At 39.5% G+C, this 20,434-nt stretch overlaps 1 protein-coding gene across 1 annotated transcript in view; it reads right to left on the bottom strand.

The window, feature by feature from the left end:
* The window catches only part of NTNG1 (netrin G1), a 147,576-nt gene that overhangs the window by 116,627 nt on the left and 10,515 nt on the right, over window positions 1–20,434 (bottom strand). The gene's annotated exons all lie outside the window — the stretch shown is intronic.

The following is a 20,434-nucleotide window of genomic DNA, read 5'->3' on the forward strand; positions in this document are numbered from 1 at the left end:
GACAGACACCAAGTGTCTCAGACCCTACCCGATATGACCTGTGGTGGATGGTGTCTGTGCTACAGGCCATAGCATCTTTGGGGAAGAGCTGCTGTGGGCTTGGCAGCCTGGATGTACAAGAGCTACTGCCAATATGAATGGTCCAGAAAGAGTAAGTTGTTGTAAGTGTACAAAATGGGCATACCAGGCTGCCTCAGGAAGCTTTTACAAGGACTTTTGGATAGCCTTTAGTCCTCTCGAAGAATAAACACTATAAGTCACGGCCTGAATGTGAAAGAGACTTGGCAGGAGACTAAGCCACAAAACAATTCTGACAGTGGTTAGCAAGATGTCCAGAAGAAAGATGGGGAGTTGTTTCTGCAGCTACTGAGATACTACATTCTGCCACAGGAGGTACAGGCAGGGCTAGGGCTTGTGGCAATTTAAAACTGTGTATGGTTTGAATCAACACAGCTGCAGAAGGAACTGGGGAAGGGAAACAGAAAGATCTCATGGTTACACAGGGGCATATATGAGAGAGACAGCTGGGATATTCTGACAAGGATGAGATAAAACAAGTTAGGGAGAGAACTTAGTCTGAACTTAGTATGAGGAAGAATGAGTTTACTATTCTGTGTTTAGTCTGTTTATAACTAGTACTGAATACAGAGGAGAACTGATACTGAAGGGATTTGATCCCCTCTCCGTAAATGCCAGAACAACAAACAAGAAAACAAAAAAACAAAAACCAAACCAAAACAGACAAGGAGTTTTGTTTAGATAAATGCATCCATCCAAAACCAACAGACATAAAGGACTGCTGGAGCCAAACATGATGACACTTCAGCTCATGGAGGGTTTTGACATCTACTCCTCAGTGACTCTTGCTAGAGGGATGCAAGTCACGACCATTCCCTGGGGGGCAGAGTCCCACAGCAGAGTTGGCAAACTAGACTGGCTGTTTGCTTCAGTGCAAAAGTCATCAGCTTAGCAGAGCACCCTGGTGGCTGCAGTTTAAGCAGAAGACCTCAGGCTGAAGCAGTGGGGGAATCCCCTCTGTGGCCTGTACTGAGGGAAAACAGACAACAGACACAGCAAGGATGGAGAGGGGAAGACAGCAGCAAAGGACATGCTATTTTGAACCATGTGGTGAAAATGTTGAGGTTTTAAAGACACTTGAAACTTCAGGTTCTGGGGAACCAGAAAACCTCCAGAGGTGGTGGCCAGTAGAGAGGACAACAATACTCTAGAGGAGTGGCCTCCTCTCTATTTGTGACCAATAGAGAGGACAATCACCTCTTAGAGATGCTTTATCAGATGAACTTCTTCATTTAAAAGTTTGTCTAGTTTCAGCCTCCACTCCTGTGAGCATGAAAGCTATCTTGCTTTTATCATCACCAAAGGAGAACTGTGGTGTCAAGAAAAGGGAAGACAGGACATCTACAGAAATACAAACTACTGCTGTTTAACAGTCCCTGATAACATAGCTCATCTTTGTCATATAGCCATAGACAGGTTACAATTATTTTCTGTTTTATTTTCAGTGAATTACAGTGGCAAAGTTCAATTCATCCAAACTAACTTATTTCTGTCACACTGATAATTACATACATAACTGCCTACATACTATATAAAAATTCAGTGATCCCATACCTAGAAAAACACATGTATGTGGGCTAGGAAGAGAGTGGGTGACGACAGGTACAAATAGCATGATTTAGTTAGCTTGAATGAATGTTAAGCTTCAGTGTGTTATTCTAAGATAGCTATTTAGTTATGGATTTGTCTTCTTATCATATAAATTATGTACTTTTAAATAAAATTAAACTTTATAAAATTAAAGTATCCTCTACTGAGAAAACATAAAAAATCCTACTCCAGATATCAAAAGATGACAGCTGATTTGCTCTGTTTGCTTTATTTCTTGAAGCTTTACCCACCTCTATCTTTCTCAGGTGCTACCATTCTGCTCCTAGTTTCACATTTTAAAGTGAATATTATTCTTCCAGAAAGAGACATTCTTCAAACCCTATGTAATGCCAACACTAAACTCTTACTTCTAAAACCAGAAATCTAAAAGTGAAGTGCAAAAATATATTTTTCATCATACAAAAACCCAATACTGGTGGAATTGTGAGTATTGTAACATGCATTTAGTTTTTTTACTTCAACTTTTTGGTTCACTTCTTTCAGGAGCCATGGTACAAGCTTCTCCCCACACAGCTTTCAGGAATGAGGTGATAATTAGGTGTGGATGATTCTTCTGTTTGAGATTCACCACAAAAGTACCCATTTAAGGTGCCTGTTAACTAAGTTTATAAGTAAGCACATTATAGGTGGGCTGGGGGGTGTTAGGAGTTTGGAAGGTTGTGATGGCTTCTGGTCACTACCAAGCAAGGTGAGTTTCAGAGAATTTGTGTGGTTTATTAGTTTCCTAGACTTTTGCAGATACTTGTTTGTGGATAGCATTTTATGGCTACCGAGTAGGTTTATTTCTATTCTTGAGGCTACCTGTAGCAGTTGTTGTATGCTAATCTCTGTTGTGTGTGCTGTTGTGTGTGTTGGTGCATGTTCTTGCTGGATGTGCTCTCAGCAAGTAGTGATGGAGGAGGCTAGAAGAGTGAATTCAGAGGAAAGAATCTGCTTGTTTGGTGTTGTTGCTGGAGCTGTTAATAATGCCATGGTCTGTTCTGGACATCCTTAGTGGAAATGCTTTTACTCTGTCATGTGTAATGTTGGTTCTTAAGCTGTCAAAGCTGAAGGATGATGAGGTTGTGTGCTGTGTCCCCTTAGCTCACCAGCAAAGGCTGCTAAGCATTGTGAGACATCAAGTCAAACAGCAAGCCTGGCATGTGGGGCAGCTGCAGCAGCAGTGTGCTCAAAGAGCTAGAGTATTCACAATTATTTTTCTAATCTATGTGTTTTGTGGAAGAAAAAACCAAAAAAGTAATGATAAACGTTTAATAATTTGCTAATGAGACATTTAAAATAAATTTTTGTAATAAAGGACTTCTATGTTAATTTACAATTATTCTATAAAGGCAGAGTAAGAGACTTGACATCAGATGCTCCAAAAGCACCTGTCTGCCATACCTGTTTTTCCAAGATGCTACAAGCCCATGTCTCTTCCAGTTGGCAATGTAAAATATCATTTGCTGAAACTTTCTCAGAAAAGCCTCTTTCTATATGACTTTGATACTGTCTTTCTTATGTTTATCTTAAAACTAATTTCTTAATACCGTGTCACGGTTTAACACTGACCCGGCAATTAAACCGAATAACAGACGCTCTCTTTAATCTCTCTCTCCCCTCGATGAAGAAAGGAGAGAGAATAAGGGAGAGAGACTTATGAGTTGGAAACTAAACTACACAACTTTAATGAAACAGTAATGGTAAATAGGGAAAAATTACTAAATATATACAAATATACAGGAAAATGGAAACCACATTCCTCCCCCCTTTCCCCCAATAACTCTCACGTCACCACCGAGGCTGTAGGGCAGCCCTGGGAAAGTCCAGGCTGGACTCCTGGAGTCGGCAGCAGTCGGGAACCGGAGGCAGGAACACACAGATAGGGGCTGGCACGGATCAGGACCACAGGCAGACGAACGGACAGGATCCTTCTAGGATGCCGGGTGAAGGAGGGGAAGCAGGAAATCAGGAAAAGATCTGGCTCGGTCCCCGTGATGCCTCAGATTTATACTGAGTGTGACGTATATGGGATGGAATACTCTGTTTGGTCAATTCTGGCATCTATCTTGTCTGTTCCTCCCCAAAGGAGGGCTCAGGTGGGGCCTCTGTGTCCTCCTGGACGGTAAAATATTTTCCTCAGAGCTGAGGAAAGCAGTGTCCTTGGCCCTGCATACCAGTCTCTAGCAGTAACTACAAACATCAAGTGTTATCAGTCCTAGAAGCACATACACTGTCTGAGAAACTTGCTGTTAATTTCAGCAAATGCAACTACTTACAAGGGACTTAGCTAAAAGCAAAAGTACAGAAACAGAAAACCACCTTTATCCTGGCCCAAACCAGGACATACCGCTAGGCTTTGAGGAGATCAGTGCCTACTAAACCATTATTGAAATATTTTTTGTGGTAAATCAAAGCCTTTACAAGTTAATAAAAGAAGCACAGATACAGCACAGTTTGTATGGAGCAGAAACTTTTATAAGGGAAAAACAAGACAGTATTGTGAAGCAAAAAGAATAGGAGAGAAACTATGGAGGTATTGAGATGCCACTCCATAAATCATTGCTGTGCTGTCTCTTAAAATAAATCTTTGCTTACTTCACTTGCCATAGGACATAGCAGAAATAGAAAAGACTCAAAATCAGGTGATGGAAATGATTGTTATGTTTGGGCTGATTTCTATGGGAGGAAAAGTAAAAGCTTGGTACTCTTTAGGGAGAAATACAACAGCATACTGTGATTTGCATGGAAGTAGTAAATAAGGTGCTCTATTCTTATATGTAATGAAATGAGTCAAATCATGGAAACAGGTGATATACTTTAAATTTATTTTTATGGAACTTCCATGACGATTAACTGATAAAAACGATGACAAACATGAGAAGTACAAATGGAAGGGAGCACTGTTTAGGTCAAGACAGGTACTGTATTTACGCTGGTTGTTGCAGAAGGCAGAATTTAATACTAAAAGAGTATAAAATGGATATTTAAACTTGAAAAGAAAAAACTCCAAAAGAATGAAATAACTGTTTTAAAAAACATTTTCAATTCTCAAAAGGTCAAATTCGGCCCCAGAACAGCAGGTACAGAACACACAAGCGAATCTGGTTCTAGAAATATGACTTTATCTTTCATCTCCAAGGTTTTAGGTTTTGGTTTGGGTTTTTGATTTTTTTAAAAACCTTGTACTAAGTTGTTATTCTCAGCACAGTCCCATATGCTTTAATGTGACTATCATATTTTATTTGGGTATTTTAGTCAAATGTCTGGGTTGTGTATCAAAGATGACCTAAGGGATAATTTTGAACGTAGAAGAATATTTCAATATTATAAAAGGAAATCTAGTGAAAATGATACAAGGTAATGAAGGCAGCATTAAGTAATAATTGAGGAAACATATGCTTAAGGAAGCTACTAATGCTATATGGAGTTATGCAGTGACTAGTGTAATTGTGACACAAATAGTCCATTTTATTTTTTGCTTTAAGTATGCCAAATTCTATGAGCATTTGCAAATGAATACTGTTGACAGTTTTTACTTTGTCAAATGCAGAGAAATCTATTTTCCACTGACTCCTTTTATTGCAATATTAAAATAAAATTGCCCATTAGGAAATGTTTTGTATTTTGCATCTGATTAAATAACTGAAATAGGAAACAAAATAAGAAAGTCCTATTTTTCCTAACTAAGAAAGCATGGCAGACTTGATTATTCATTTACACCAATGCTACAGAACTGCAAGATGTATAATGAAAAAAAGAGACAGTAAAATGCAGAAAATGAACAATTTGCTTTACAGTACAGGCTCTAGCCTGTTCTCTTGGATGTGGGACAGAAAACAACTTTCATGTGACAGTGATGGAGGTGGTTACTAATAATGCTGAGCAGAGATGTGGGTAGCACAGGGTTAGTGTGGCTCTTCTACGAGTCCTGGACATGGGGCAGTGATAGCATTACTTTGACACAGGAGCACAACAGGCTCTCTGTCTCCTCTGCACAAGCTGATACAACTGGGTTGGCCCTGCTCTTGGTAACAAAGATGTGTGCTGCCGTATCTGAGCCCCAAAAGCACTATGGATGCTATGACTGCCTCTTCCACCCCTAGCCACAGGAGGCATCTCATATATGTATAGCAGTTTAATTGAGGTTGTGCTTATGGTACTGGAAACCCAAAGAGAAGAGCAAAGAGACATTATTTTTATCCTCTGCCTATGCGCAGGAATTAAATGTGCCAAATTCTGGCTTCTAACTTGCACAGAAAAGTAAGAAAATTACATCATTATAGTCTTATGTACAGTGTTGCCTGAGGATGTGACTATGGCAATTTGCACATCCTTGGGAAAACTGGTGATTACTTGAACATAGCCAGAAGCCAAACTCCTGACAAAATACAAATAGAATGGAAAAAAAATACCATAACTAAACACCACCAACACATGAGTCTGATTAAATTCTGCCCTCACTGAGAACTGTGCCTTACGTGCAGAAGCTGTGCCATGCCTCAAATAAACACTGAAGTTATTTAATCCACATTTGGTTAAACTGATAATTGCGTTATCCTCTTTTTAGCCTAAATTACAGGCATAACCTGGCATATGAAGCCTCACTTTGGAAGTGTGCCCACCACATGTCACTGCCTCTTTGAAGAGATGATGTGATTTTGATTAGTTTGTAGCAGAGCAAGGGAGATGCTGATTGTAAAGAGCAATCCCATCACCTGACAACAGCTCTGTTATGAAATCTCTTGCACAGATTAAAGAGGGAAGGGCAATAACTCATCAGAAAAAGCAGAACTGTCTGCTTAATTACTTGAAAAAAGGTCTCAGCCACTACCTTTTATGACACCTGGTGGGTATAAGCATGTCCACAATTTTAATTAATTTTACCTCTTTTTTCATTGCACCTGTATAGCCTGGAGAAATGGAATTCTAATGAAATTACAATCAAGCATTTCTACCAGAGTTTGAAACAAACTTTGGCAATAACCAGAAAAGGAAGCATTTTGGGGGGCTTAATAGGGAGAGAGAGAGAGTGTACTTATGAAAATGTTTCCCTGCAATTATAATTAATCCAAGTCCAGCTGCAGTGTAAACTCTCTTCTCTTAATTCATATAACATTGCTTTTTGATAGCCATTTTAATTAAAAAAAGATAATGGGGCAGACTTTTTTCCCAGGGGCAAAGTGAGCTATGGTGAAAATCCTTCTCTTGGCATTTTCAAAGCAGCAGCAGCATAAGCTCATACCTCTGACCTTGCAGTCCTGTAACTCTTATTTAAAATTGATGAGTGAGACCCTTGACTTTTTTCTGCTGAAAACAACACTTTTTCTAATGACATTTAGGTTGTTGGACAATTAGTGGTATGTTTATAAAGTGCCAGCTCTGCAGAAAAACAAAGGGAACACAGGACTTCACTCTTTTTTTTTTTTTATTTTTCGGGCGGGGAGGGAAACACTTCTGCTAGTATTCTTTGTGGATGCTAGGTAGGAGTTTGTGCTGAAGCTTAATAAAAGCTGCATGTTCTCTTCCACATTGCTCTAGAGAAGAGTCACACTCATGCAGGTTCAAAGCAGATAAAATGGAGATAAACTCTAAATGAAAATTTCAGATAGCAATCTAATGTCCTCTAACGCTGGCAATAGTTAGTCACTACTTCTGCAGTTGAAATCTTTAATTCCTTTCTTATATTGGTCTATGCAGTTGGTGTGCACTGTGTAAAGGAAGTGAGTGGTTTATGGGTTGAAATCCATGTGGATGAAATTAGGAAGGAAGCAGGAAGTACTGGGGGAGCCAGAATCCAAAATATCTATTTATAGTGCAGTCCCAGCAATGTATCATCAACATTTCTAACAAGCCTCAAGCTCCATAGCTTTGGGTTTGTGCTGGATCAGCAGCAGCACCCAGGTTGCAGTGAGTGGTCTGAGTGCCCCACAGCCCTGCTGATGAACACAGTGCAGACCTCTGGCTTGTCTAATGCTTCCCAGAACATTTTAAATGGGGCCCAGCCCCACTTACCTTCTGAGCTGGTGAGGAATGGTTCGAAGCTAGCTACTAAATTTTACTTTAAGTCATTAAAAATCTCATTCTGTGGACAGATATTGCGTAGTAAATATAGCTCTAGTTTCTCATAAACTAGTTGACTGCTAATGTTTAGCAAGCTTATACAGGCATTTAAATTGGTCTTATTTTATGCAATCAAGTACGTTACACTTGTTTTAATTTTTTGCTTCAAAGGCTTAACATCTAGAAGTTACAGAATTAACAACTCACTGAAAATGTCACCCAAAGTATACAAAATATTTTAAAAGATTATACTGTAACCTGGCCGTTCAGGAAATAAAATCAAGGAAATTATCATAATTGCATGCAAAGTACCACAGCAAGAATTTTTAGGAGTGGTTTGGATTCCATGTCTTTCCTCATTCAGATTCCCTATGTTTATCAGTCAACACCAATGGAAAGCTCCTAAACATTTTCATGCATATAAAAGTTTTTAATGTAAATAGATGGAATGGTTTGGGCCTATGATGGAGTGCAAGGAACTGTACCAGTGGAGTCTTGGTCTGCCAAGTGACTCCAAGAAAGTTATATCCTGGAATGATCTACTTGCCAAAGCACACACTAGTATCTGAAACCCTCATATGTTTAATTGCCCTGAATAAAACTATGGAAAATCTGCCATGCTGATGCAAGAGAAATTGCAATATGCTTCTTATTGGAAATGCAGCTAAACAAATGATCACAGAATAACAGAACTGCCATGGTTGTAAAAAACCTCTAAGATCACTGCATCCAAATGTCGACATCCCTGTCCCCCAAAATTAATATATTTATCTATACCATCCTGAAGTGCCTCATCTATGTATTTTTTTAAATACTTCCAGGGATGGTGACTCTACCACCTCTTTGGACAGCCTGTTCCGTGACTTGGCTACTCTCTCAGTAATTCTTCCTAATACCTAGCCTAAAGCAACTTGAGGCCATTTCCTCTAGTCCTATCATTATTTTCTTAAGACGAGAGGCAAGCACCCATTAGGTAGTTGTAGAGAGCAGTAAGGTCTCCTCTTAGACTCCTCTTCTCCAAACTAAATGTTTCCAATTCAATGAAACAAACCAGGATGCTTTTGGCCACCTGGGCACACAGCTGGCTCATTCAGCCAGCTGTTGACCAACACACGCAGGTCCTTTTCCACCTTGCAGCTTCCCAGCCACTCCTCCCCAAGCCAGTAGCATTGCATGGGGTTGTTGTGACCAAAGTTCAGGACCCGACACTTGGCCTTGTTAAACCTCATTTTGCTGGCCTTGGCCCCCTGGTGCAAAGCCTTCCTACTCTCAGGCAGATGAACACTCCCCCCATAACTTGGTGGTAACAGATCCAACATATATGTCTCTTCCTTTGAATGTGTTTTTCCTACCAGCTCATGTCACGGCTTACCAACCATTTTTTTATCATGACACAACACTGTTCCCCCTCAAGAAGAGCAAAGTAGAATCTTGGTTTTAAACACAAGGTACTGGGGCAAGAAAGAGGGTTGCTGCAGGGCATCTGAGCTGCAAGAGGAGAGAGGATGTAAGTGACAGAATTTGAAAACTGTATGTCAATAGCAGGACTGCAAGCAAAGAAGAAAAACCAGAACTGTGGGAAGAATTCTGCAGAGTGACTTAAAGCAGGATCTGCTGCACCCTTCTGCCTGTCAGGCAGGTTAATTTGGTAAGTCACACTTAGGCTAAATATTGTTTATAGTGTATTTAGTTGCACAGAGCTAGCTGTAAATTTGTTGTTTAGCTCTTCCTGCAATAGTTACAAACTTGATAGCTCAGGCAGCAGCAGCAGCATCCTAACTTTGGCAATGCAGTGCTCATCATTAGCTAATTAACCTTGCTGAGAGTTTATCAGATGATTTATGACTTCCATGCTATATCACTCTCATATGTCTGTGATACAGTCTTTCCTGTCCATCTTCCCAGTTAAACTCTCATACAGTCTCTTACCATGCCATGTTTTTGTTACTACAGCAAAAACCATTTCTCTGGCCTTGACAAAGGCAATCTTGCCCTGTTGATAACCATCCAGAATGCTGTTGCAAAGGTTTTTTTCTAGCTCAGTTCTTCAGCCCTGAATGCTCCCACTGAGCTCCAGCCCCAGCTCTGTCTCATAGCCAAATGGCTATTTACCTTCACTTTCAAAACACTTCATATCCTGTTCCCATCCCACTCGCCATCTACAGTTTGATATCAGGAAGCCAGCTCTTCCCTCTTATCACTGCCTGGTGATAAGAGCCTCCACTCCTTACCTGTTTGATTTTTATTTACTTATTTATCACACAGGCACTCTTGTACTTTCTCCTGTGCTGCTTTTCACACTTGGAGTTCTCAGTGAAATGAGATCTTGAATCTCTTTATCTCCTTAAAAGACTCTTTTGCAGCAATGACAAGTAGAAATATGATAGTAAATATTAATTGTGTGCTGTATTACGACTACTGTCTGTCATGCTGACTAGTGTTGACCTCTTACTACTTGGTGCTCCACAATTTGTCCATACCTATTGTTTCCTTAAGAAGTGAGCTTGTGTTTGGGGTAAGGGATCATCCATTTGTTTGGAGAGTACCTAGCAAGAACAGAAAGGGCTCACAAATAAAAGTGCTCTGAAATAATAAGGTTGCATGTATGTTTTTATAATGGCTTTATCGACTGTTCACTTGGGAAATCAACCAGTTAAAACCCCATCTTCACTAAGTATAGAAATTATGTATGGATAAGTAACAATGCGGAGTATAATACTACTCTCCACCTGACTTCCCCTGCAGACTCCTACATGTTTTTAGATGACATTACTGCAAGTTATTCTTGTGCTATTTTGATGTTCAGAGAACTCTGATTCCCTTGTGACAAAAAAAAAAAATGATGAGAGGCATGGAAAGACTTTTACACAAAGAGAATCTGGAAGGGGTTAACTGCTTTGCTGAACAAGGAGATGTTGAGAAATTACAAGCAAAAAAGACATTAAGGAGGTGTATTAAGATGTTATAACAGCACCATTTTTTTTTTAAACTTACTGGAATGCTTGAGTTGTAACAGTAATCTTTTAAATTTAGCTAGCATAGCAAGCATAAGACCTATTCCTTGAAAGCTACCACAGCGACTGTCTTTCAAAAGTTATGTACAAAAGTAGGAGCTTCAATGATCTGAGATATTGAGTGTAACCTCTACAGCTCTAAAAATACACTTAATTCTTTTGAAGGTATCTAAAGTAAACAGGTGAGACAGTAAAGGAAATACTAACTACAATTTCCCATCATTTTCCTACATTAATTTTCCTCTGGGAGAATCTTTAATTACAGTGTTCATTAGATGCTTGTACACTAGAGTCCTTAGAAGCAATGCAGTGCCATGGCAAATTGCCCACTCATCTGTGAAACTGGTGTGAAGATTAGGTACAGTCCTCTGCTTCCATGCATTGCACTTCCCTGAAACCACAGGGATTGTCACAGGCAATTCAGATGAACTGAAGAATCATGGTATAAGACACATTATTTGAGAGTGAGGTCTTTGAGGTTTAGAGTGTGCCCCTATCATGCATTAATCCACTACACAAATGTGAAGTGCAATGAAAGTCATAGGAGACTGCACATCTGCATTTCTCAGAAGCAGTCTTCCAGCTTTGCTCTGGGCTTCAGTTCATGGTAAGAAACTGTAGCGTGATCAACTACCACTGTACATCTTCATTTCTGGCCTTTGTAATTTAGGTTACTTCATGCATTTATAGGATTTCTGTCAGCCTCCCCACTAACACGTGAGTTACTGCTCTGGAGAAGGGACTGACTCCACGCACTCACAGATGTTCTTGTTTATCACAGCAAAACACCTACAAATGCTTTGATCTGCTCTGAAGGGCAAGAAGCAGTGAAACTGAGAAGGAACATCAAAAGGGAGTATTTTAAACTTAAGATAATGCCATTCTTAGGTGGGAAGACTTGTGGTTTTGATCCTTCTTGGATACATAGCCAACAGCAAGGTATTTGGCTGCGTGAATCCCCACGCTTTCCCCTTCTCTGTTAAATTTGAGATTAGAAAGCATGTTCCAGTACTCAGGAACATTATGTGGATTTGCAAAACTTTCTGAAAGACTTCCTGTCCATTAGCTGTTGGCTGCTTTACAAAAAGGCATAAAGATAGCATTTTCCTCTTGCAACAGATGTAATCTTGCAGTGTTGTTCATGCTGTATGAAGTAAAGCAATAATTTTTTTCCCTCAGACTTGCTGAAATAGTGGCATCTCAACATAAACTGAAAGTATATTTGGAATTTAATTTGATTCAGTTTTCAGATTTTCACACGAGGGATGAACACATGAGGATCAGTTTTCTGTAATTAGAGAGGCAGTTAGAAGGGCTGGATCCTGTAAGGTCATCTGTGCAGCAAATGACTGTGTTTTTTCCAGTGCCAGGAAGGATCTAAGATCTGCTTTTTGCATGACCTGGTAGATTGATAGTTTTATTTCAACTGTCTTTCTTGAAGCTTACATGAAATAGCTTCACATTTTTATTTTATGAATATTTTGTAGAAATTGTCAGGCATAGTGTGGATAGAATGAATGTATTGTGGTTTCCAGTTTATGCTCATCATAAGTGAAAAGGGAGAAAAGTTGTCCTAAAAGACATTTAATCCTGATTAAAACTTGGAACAACTGAAGGTGTAATTCAGGACATCCTAAAGGCTGCTCCAGCTCTTGCTGACTACACAGGTCCCAGAGTATCAGCTGCACTGACTGCATGGGAGGGTTTTTCTCAGGTATGCTCCACATCCTGCAGCTGCGAGCATGGTCTGGTTCCAGAATGTGCTTCTGAAACAGAGGAAGGATCAAAGAGCAAATGACATTGAGCTGGCTTTGCCAGTCCTCTACCACTGAAAGAATTTTCTTGTACCAGCAAAATTCCCCTGCTCCATCCTTAAGCCTGCTTTTTCGCTACTTTGCATAGCCAAGGCACCATGGAACACCCAAACCAGGATCTAGGCACTTTCACAGTGACTTCAGGGGACTTGCCCCAGACTCTCTCAGGTGCAGCTCAGGGTCCAAGAGAGGCTCATGGCAGATCTAATAGATGGTGTGTAATGAATGAGGCAGAGCTGTGCAGTAAATTTATCAGCATACCGTGGCAAGATCCAGAAGAGGCGGAAGTCTAATATCCAGTGAAGAATGAAGATAAAAATAAACACTGAACAGCTTCTGGCCTCACTTTGCACTACACAAGAACAGTTTTAAGGGTAAATTTTGTTTAGCATAATCCATTGTGCAGAAGCCTTTGGATTATCCACTGCTTCCACAACATGCTTCAGAGTAAGCTGCCCTGAGTTGTATCAAATGACAGTCCAAGACCCTTTTCCTAGAATAAACATTAAGAAAACCAGTTTATATTTCAAAATCTGAAAAAAGTACTTTAACAAACTTCACAGCAGAGCAGGTGCAAGCTGCTGGGTGAGTGGTGACAAGGTGTTTCATAACTGAGGATCTGCAAAACCCTGCTGACAGCAAGATCAGCACAGTGGGACCAGTGTTCAAGGAAAGATATTTTAAGTCTGGCAGAAATTTTACGGCTCTTCTACAACCTGAATCATCACAGAATCAGTTAGGCAATTTTTATTTCTGAAGGGCAGCATATGGCCTACTTGGCTCACTTAGAATTTTCAAATGTGTATTTTTCAAAGCAAAAAACATAACAAAAGTATATAACTTGAAGTGGCAGAACACTATACTTTGGATGACATTTAGTCATTAACAACAATTTAACATAGCAAACTCCACTTCTGTGCTTCACCCAGATGCAACCTAGAAATGCATCACACATTCTAGAATAGAAATCCTAAAAGGTCTTTTAAAAGCAGTGGTATTATCAGCCTCTGCTGCTCTTACAGGAGCAGAGGCTTTTGATATGTTATTAGTGACTGGTTTGAGATTTATTGTAAAGCAATGAGAATTGGAAATCACAAAGGAATATTGAGGGGTAACATCTTGGTCACAACGCTGAAAAATTTATACTATAGTTTTGTGTCTTCCCAAAATAAGAAAATAAAGGGCTGTACAACCTCTAGAAGACTTGTACCCAATTCACTGCAATTATCAGGACTTTGACTCATGTCCCCATTCATATGAACAACCCTTCTTGGGGCTGAACCAGACCATGCCTTGTGCAGAACTGCCTCCCATTTCATTCTTCCCTTACTATTCCACCCTTTGGTTTGAATTCCATGGCATTTATACTTTCTTTTCCTTTCACAAATGCCCAAACATCTCAGAGAGCTAAACTGTGTCTGAGCAATGCAACCCAGCACCAGCTGCCTTTGTTTGTCCTCAAGTATGGTGATACTCCATAATCCTCCATTCAATATGTTCTGGAAAAATCTGGGTAGCCCCCCTGCAGTGCCTGAGAATGGCCAGACCCCAGGACATGTACAGACACCACAGGCTGGAGGTAAGTCAGATTGGCTAATTCCTCATTTATGTCTACTTAAGCTTCTTCCTAATGATATTTTGACCTAGGTAGAGAAGAAGAGCCATAAGGTATCTTCCACCCCTAACAACAACTGCTGTCAGTCCAATCAGTGCATTACCTGGGTGACATGTTTGGATTCAGCTTTGTCACTAACCTGTGACAAGCTCAGTTATAATGAAGTTGTGTACCAGGCAGCAAAAGCTGTTTTAATTTTCATACACCATTTGCATTGTACTTTCTGCCATAACAGTGCTTACGGATGAAGTGTCCTGACCAACTGCTGCTCAGAGCTGTTGCCTTTTCCACTTTCTAAACACAACCTTATGTGGATTTGTCTAGTGTGGCACCCACAAGAAATCGGATGGACAGCTACAGCATCAGCCATGCCATAATTACAGTAAAAAAATAGAAATAATACACGATCAGTCTTAGCACCTCATCATGCTAAAGTCAGCCAGCCTTCAGATCCCCATGTTTTATTACTTTTTACAGTTGTTTCAATTATACTGTATGCTATTTAAAACAGGGACAATGCCTTCCTTTATTTTTTGTAATGTACAGCCCAGTGAAGAACCAAGCTTAACCAAGGGTCTTGAGAGCCACCATTTGTTTTAGCCATTTGCTGTCCTAGGAGGTAAATGATGGATCAGGGAGCAGCTCTGGGTTTCAGTAGCATTTTCTAAGGTGTTTATCATGTATATTTTTCTCAAAAAGCATATGTGAAACTAGGACAGCTGTTTGTCTTCTAGAATTCTTAATGAAAGAGCTCAATAGTGCCAAATGTCCGTCCTCTGAATTAAATATTTCCCCCAGTTCTCTCTGGACAGAACAGTGATATCCTCTCCTTTTTTGAGTGCAGATTTCCAAATCAATTGTTAATGCCAAGCATAATGTAAATTGGTTTGTAAAGCTTAGAAAAGAACAAAACCACGTTGAGTTATCTAGGGCTAGCCAATTACTCAACTCTGTTGTGTTAACCTGTTACTTAACAAAAGGCATACCATTTCTAAAAGCTTAAGAATATAGGACTGCAAAGAAAAATGTGTAGATACTATCAGATTGCACATGATCATTGCAGCTGGTTAATGAGCTTTTTGCTTTTGATCCATAACTTCAGAACAATAGGAAAACAGATAATAATTTAATTACAAATCATGACCAAGTATAGAATTGTGTCTCTGATTTCCAAAAAACCCAACCCATTTAAAATTGCAATAATGAACATATTAGCACCATTTTACTATGCAGTAAACAGCTACAGTTCATTATAAAAAGAAGAGAAAAATGTAATTTCTGTAGGTATTTAAGATAAGTGTGGGACAAAATACAGGGCAGCAGACAATGTAGACTTAATCCCAAATGAACACTATTAATACCATTAAAATTCAGCAATTCTGCAAATTCTCTGCAACCTCTGCCTGGAAACTGAGACGACTGAAATGAGATGCAAATCAGTGCCTTTATCTAATGAATAATGCAAATGAGTGCTCCTCTTATGGCACGGCAGTCTGCAGGAATCCTCTCTGCCTCACCTCACATTTCTTATGGACTTAAGCACCATGTGTCAGAAGAAATTAGAGAATGGAATTGCCAAGAAATGACAAAGCCTTGGAGCCCCAAGACAGTGCAGACAGCAAGGTACATTAAGGTGCACAGTAGAGAGGAGAGAGTAGATGTCATTAAAATGAAAATGTTGCTATTTTTCCTTCCCCTAGTTGATGGGGTCATAATTTGCAATTGTTTGTGTGGCTACTAGTTAGAAACATTCTCTAAAATGATATCAATGTGTGATTTCAGAAACTTTACGAAATCTTTCAGTTTGCTTTTTTTAATGCTAGTACTATCTTATCTCTCTGATAATCAGTTACCTGCATCATTTTTCTTGTAGCATCACAGAGCATCTTGCATCTTATCTGCTTGTCACAAGCTTTGCTGTAATTCTCCCTTAACATCTAGCATTACTCTCCAAAAATATTCTCAGCCAAAATCCAAGGCCCTGAAAAATAACTCTTTCTTTCCCAGCCATTGTTTTGCCTAAATGTATTTGTGATGCAGAACAGATTTCACTTGCTCCATTAAAACCTTTTAGCACCCAAACCAGCCACAGCTGTCAAGCCCCTCTTCTTTGTTGTTGCACTGGGTCCCCAACCTGAGGCTCTGTGAAACTCATTGCTTTTCTGACAGGTATCCTCTTAAAATACAGAGGAGGTAGACCAAATCCAGCAAAGCAATTTGCTCCTTACACAGATTTGTAGTTTTCAGATAAAGAGCAGTGAAGGAGCAGTCCAACTGTGAAAGGGATCTCCCAAGGATTCGGGGTGCTGCGATGGGATTCCTTATCACCGAGATGCGGAGGACTCAATATACAGATTATAGTTTGAGCAGGTTCAAACAAGTGGTGGTTCAAACAAGAACATTTTTTGGGTAGAGGGGAACTGCCTCTCTTTTGAAAAGGAAATAGCACTTTAAAGTTCCAAACTGTAAAGCTGAGAATGCAATCACTGAACTTTGGGGTACCAATCATATATAACAATCTTAGGGCCATGTTCCTGCTGTTCAATGAGTTACATTGTGAACCAGCAGGCAACAAATCAGTGTTTTGATTCAGTGATGCATCAAACAGATAAATGTATGCACTAAGCAAAGGAAGAGATTAGAGCTGTCTTACTATAGGTCTTCTCAGGAAATGCGGAAAAAAACCCCAACCTCTTTTTTTTCACAAGCTGACAGAGACATCACTGCTATTTATAGTTGTGCTTCAGTTCATCAGTTGGAGGCACACTGCAGAAGATGCTAAAACACTAGCACCATTGCTACTAAATTAAGAGCTTACAGTTTCTAATAGTTGAAAGCAAAGCCATTTCTCTATTGCACAGCTTCTTGAACACTTCATAACAAGGCAAACAAGTAGTATTTTTGGGGATGGATTTTCTCTCAGCTCAATCCTAGTGAATTAAGAAGGAATTGCCTGGGATGCAGGTATATAAGGAATGTAGTGTGAACTCCATAAAAATGTAACTTGCAATCAATATAGCATTTTAACTTTCTTAAATTAGAGTGACACGGATAGGTTATCTGCTCCTGTTTCTGTTACCATGCCAGGAATATACACAGAGTTTAGGTTTCTGATAGCAAGGGCAATGATTACTAGGGAGAAAAAACTACTGTTAAAGCAAACTAAGCAGTTGATTTGAAGCAAGGGGACAATTAAAGCACAACATATTTGAAAAAGTGGTAAAAATGTCACTGCAAAAAAATGGATTGTTACATGTCCTTGTCTTCTTTCACTGCAATAGAATATGGTGTTAAATCATTTCCAGGATTATTAGTGGTGTATGTTATTTTCACAAACTAAAGGAATTGAGCAACACTTCATGAATCAGCTGCAGGTTAACATTATATTCAAGCAATAGTTCTGTGACATTTACATATACAATTAGCAAAAAGAAAATTATTAAATAGCTGGAACCTGACTCAAACTGAGAAAACCTAAAACCTTCCCACTAAAAAAACCCCAAACCAAATCAGAAAATAGCTGTTTTCTATGGCTGCAGACATGCTCAACACCTTTGAGATTCAGATTGCAGAATAACTCATTGAGCTGCAGATACTGAAGAAATGGATTCTCATTTCTCACTAGCTTAAGGCTAATAGATTACTTGTAAAGTGTGCCTGCCATACTTTGCATGATGTGTTTGTATTGCTTTTCTGCCTAAAGCATTAAAACTAGATCAGAAAACTAGAAATTAGTGAAACAGTAACTGAACCCAACCAACTGGCGCAGAGAGATCCACAAAGTACAGGGGTTAATCTGACATTGTCAGATATGGAATTGTAGGTCCAATTGTGTCTCTGTTTTATGTGTGTTTATGGGCCAGATAATATTTTCTAATCCAGTCTGTGTGATGATACTGTTGGAATCTCACAAGCATTTCTCACACGGAGAGAAGCTGATTTCTCCTGCAAACAAATGATTCAAGAATCCTCCAAGATCTGTACAAAATACAAAGGATCTTGGCCTCCTTTTCTGAGGTGCAATATTGCTACAGGCTTCTCTATCTGCACGTGGGTTGCTTAGTGGCTGAGACATCTCCTGGCATGGAGGCTCTGGGCATGCAGAGGATTGCAGGGCAGGGGATGCCACCAAGACCAGCATTCCTGCAGATTGCCATTACTAGCTCAAGCTCAAGGTTTATCACCCTGTTGCTACAGCTGCGCTGCTGATGTTCACATGCATTTCCCATCAAAATGCTGTGGATGTGATCCCTAGTTAAGAGGGATACTTTTGAATTCCAAAGGTATTTCCCACTTATGACTGACTTAAAGTAAACATGTTCTGCTCTTTCTGCAAGGTTTTATATAGGTTATAATTATAAACAAACCAATTATTAATCCAGAGTGAAGGAGGTGATAGCAAAGGCTTGCTCAGCACTGGCCCTATATCTGCTTTCTAAAGCCTTGGTCATGGGCTAGGATGACAGCCAAAAAAACCCAACTGTGACTGGCTTATGTGACAGGAATTCAGACAACCTCTTGTAAGGGGTTGTCATTGAGAAAAGAAGTGTTCAAATAGGTCATCACAGCTGCCATTCATCCTTAATTATTTTTTAAAGCATTTTTTTCTCTTCAACTCCTGTAAATTTTTTGGGGGGGTATCAGAAGAAACTGGCCTGGCAGGAGGATACTGCCAGTTGCCTTAGCATAAATGCAATGACCTTGAGGAAGGAAACTGAAAGAAAACCTCTGAGGATAATGTTAAATTCAGTGGGGCCCTGCTACTGTCTGATTTTTTTTTTTTGCTTCTCATCTTATGCAAAATTTTACCATTTCAAACTCATCACTTACTGGTATGAGGCCCTTGACAAGACACAATCACCAGAATGACATTTATTCTAAATTCATAGGCAGATGATTATTGATCGAGAAAGTAGAATACTGTCTGTAAAAAGTGCTTGCTTTGTGTGCACTTCTGCAATGTATTTGTTCTCTTGGAGTCTGTACCTAGGAAAAGCAGCACAATGAGGAGGTACTCATAAACCAATCCATGTATTAGCAAATGCTTATCCCATCCTACTGTTGGACTCGCTAAGACTTCAAAAGAATTTTGAAAACATGTCGCCTGTACCTATCTAAGGTCCACAACTGAGGTCCATATCAGTCTGTAACATTTTAAAAGAGGCTGTTGCCCTAAAAAGGATAGCAGAAGTGTAATTTAGAACAAACCTATTAACTCTGGTGGCTTCTCAAGCAGCAGAGCCCTAAAGGTATGATGAGACAGGGATGCAGGCAGGAGGAAGGCTGGCTCTTGAGTTCTTTGTTGCAGCTCTCCAGTTTTCTCTTTAGTCTTCCTTTTCCCTACCATTTTCAAGAGCCTCCATTCCAATGAGGTTGGAGGGTGGGGCTGACCTAGGGAGGGGTGCAGGGATGGACAAGTGGCAGTGTACAGGAGTTACCTTCTCTGCAGTGGTTGCATCACCTGCTTGATGCACATATACCATCTTACACCAGCTGAGAACTTGTAGGAACAACATGTTTGGAGGGGAAACAAACGTGTATATGGCTTAAAAAAGCAAACAAAACTCCTGTGAGTTTCAGACCTCAGGCATCTATCAATTGTTTAACATTTAAAAATGGCATACTCTCTATGACAGTTTAAACTTTCACAAAACGTTATTTGCAAACCCTGTCCCCTTCAACAAAAGAAAGGGAACTGTTGAACTCTTGTCTGGAGACTTGCTTTTAAACCTGAAAAACCTGAAGTTCATAAATGATGATGCTTAGATAATGTTGAGTGCTGCAACCAGTGATGGTGTGATTATGGAGAATAATAGGAAGATTACCCAATAATAATCTCCCATTCTTTTTAATTATTTACAAATTAACCACAAGATGTGTAAAGCTGAAACAGTACATTTTAATATGCAAATCCCGATACATATTCTAGTTGGCACTTTCCAGCTAGGTCTAAAATATGCTTTCAGTGCATTATTTCACACCCCCAAATAGCCAAAACTGTAGCTAAGCAAAATAAAAAAAAGTCCCATTAGCCAAATTCTGTCCTTCCACTAGAGGTAATCAGTCTTGCACCGAAGCTCATAGGGGTGAAGAGATCCAAGGCAAAGCACCAGTATAATGAGTAAAGAAGATTTTATAAATGAAAAAAGGCTAGAAATAAATAACTTTAGTGAAATTGCTTCTGACACAAAAGAAAAAAAAAAAAAGAAAAAAAAAAAAGGCAAAGAAAGCCATACTGTTAATTTTGCTTTTACTTCAGA

This window comes from Calypte anna, chromosome 8, assembly GCF_003957555.1.
Source record: "Calypte anna isolate BGI_N300 chromosome 8, bCalAnn1_v1.p, whole genome shotgun sequence".
Classification (NCBI taxonomy): domain Eukaryota; kingdom Metazoa; phylum Chordata; class Aves; order Apodiformes; family Trochilidae; genus Calypte; species Calypte anna.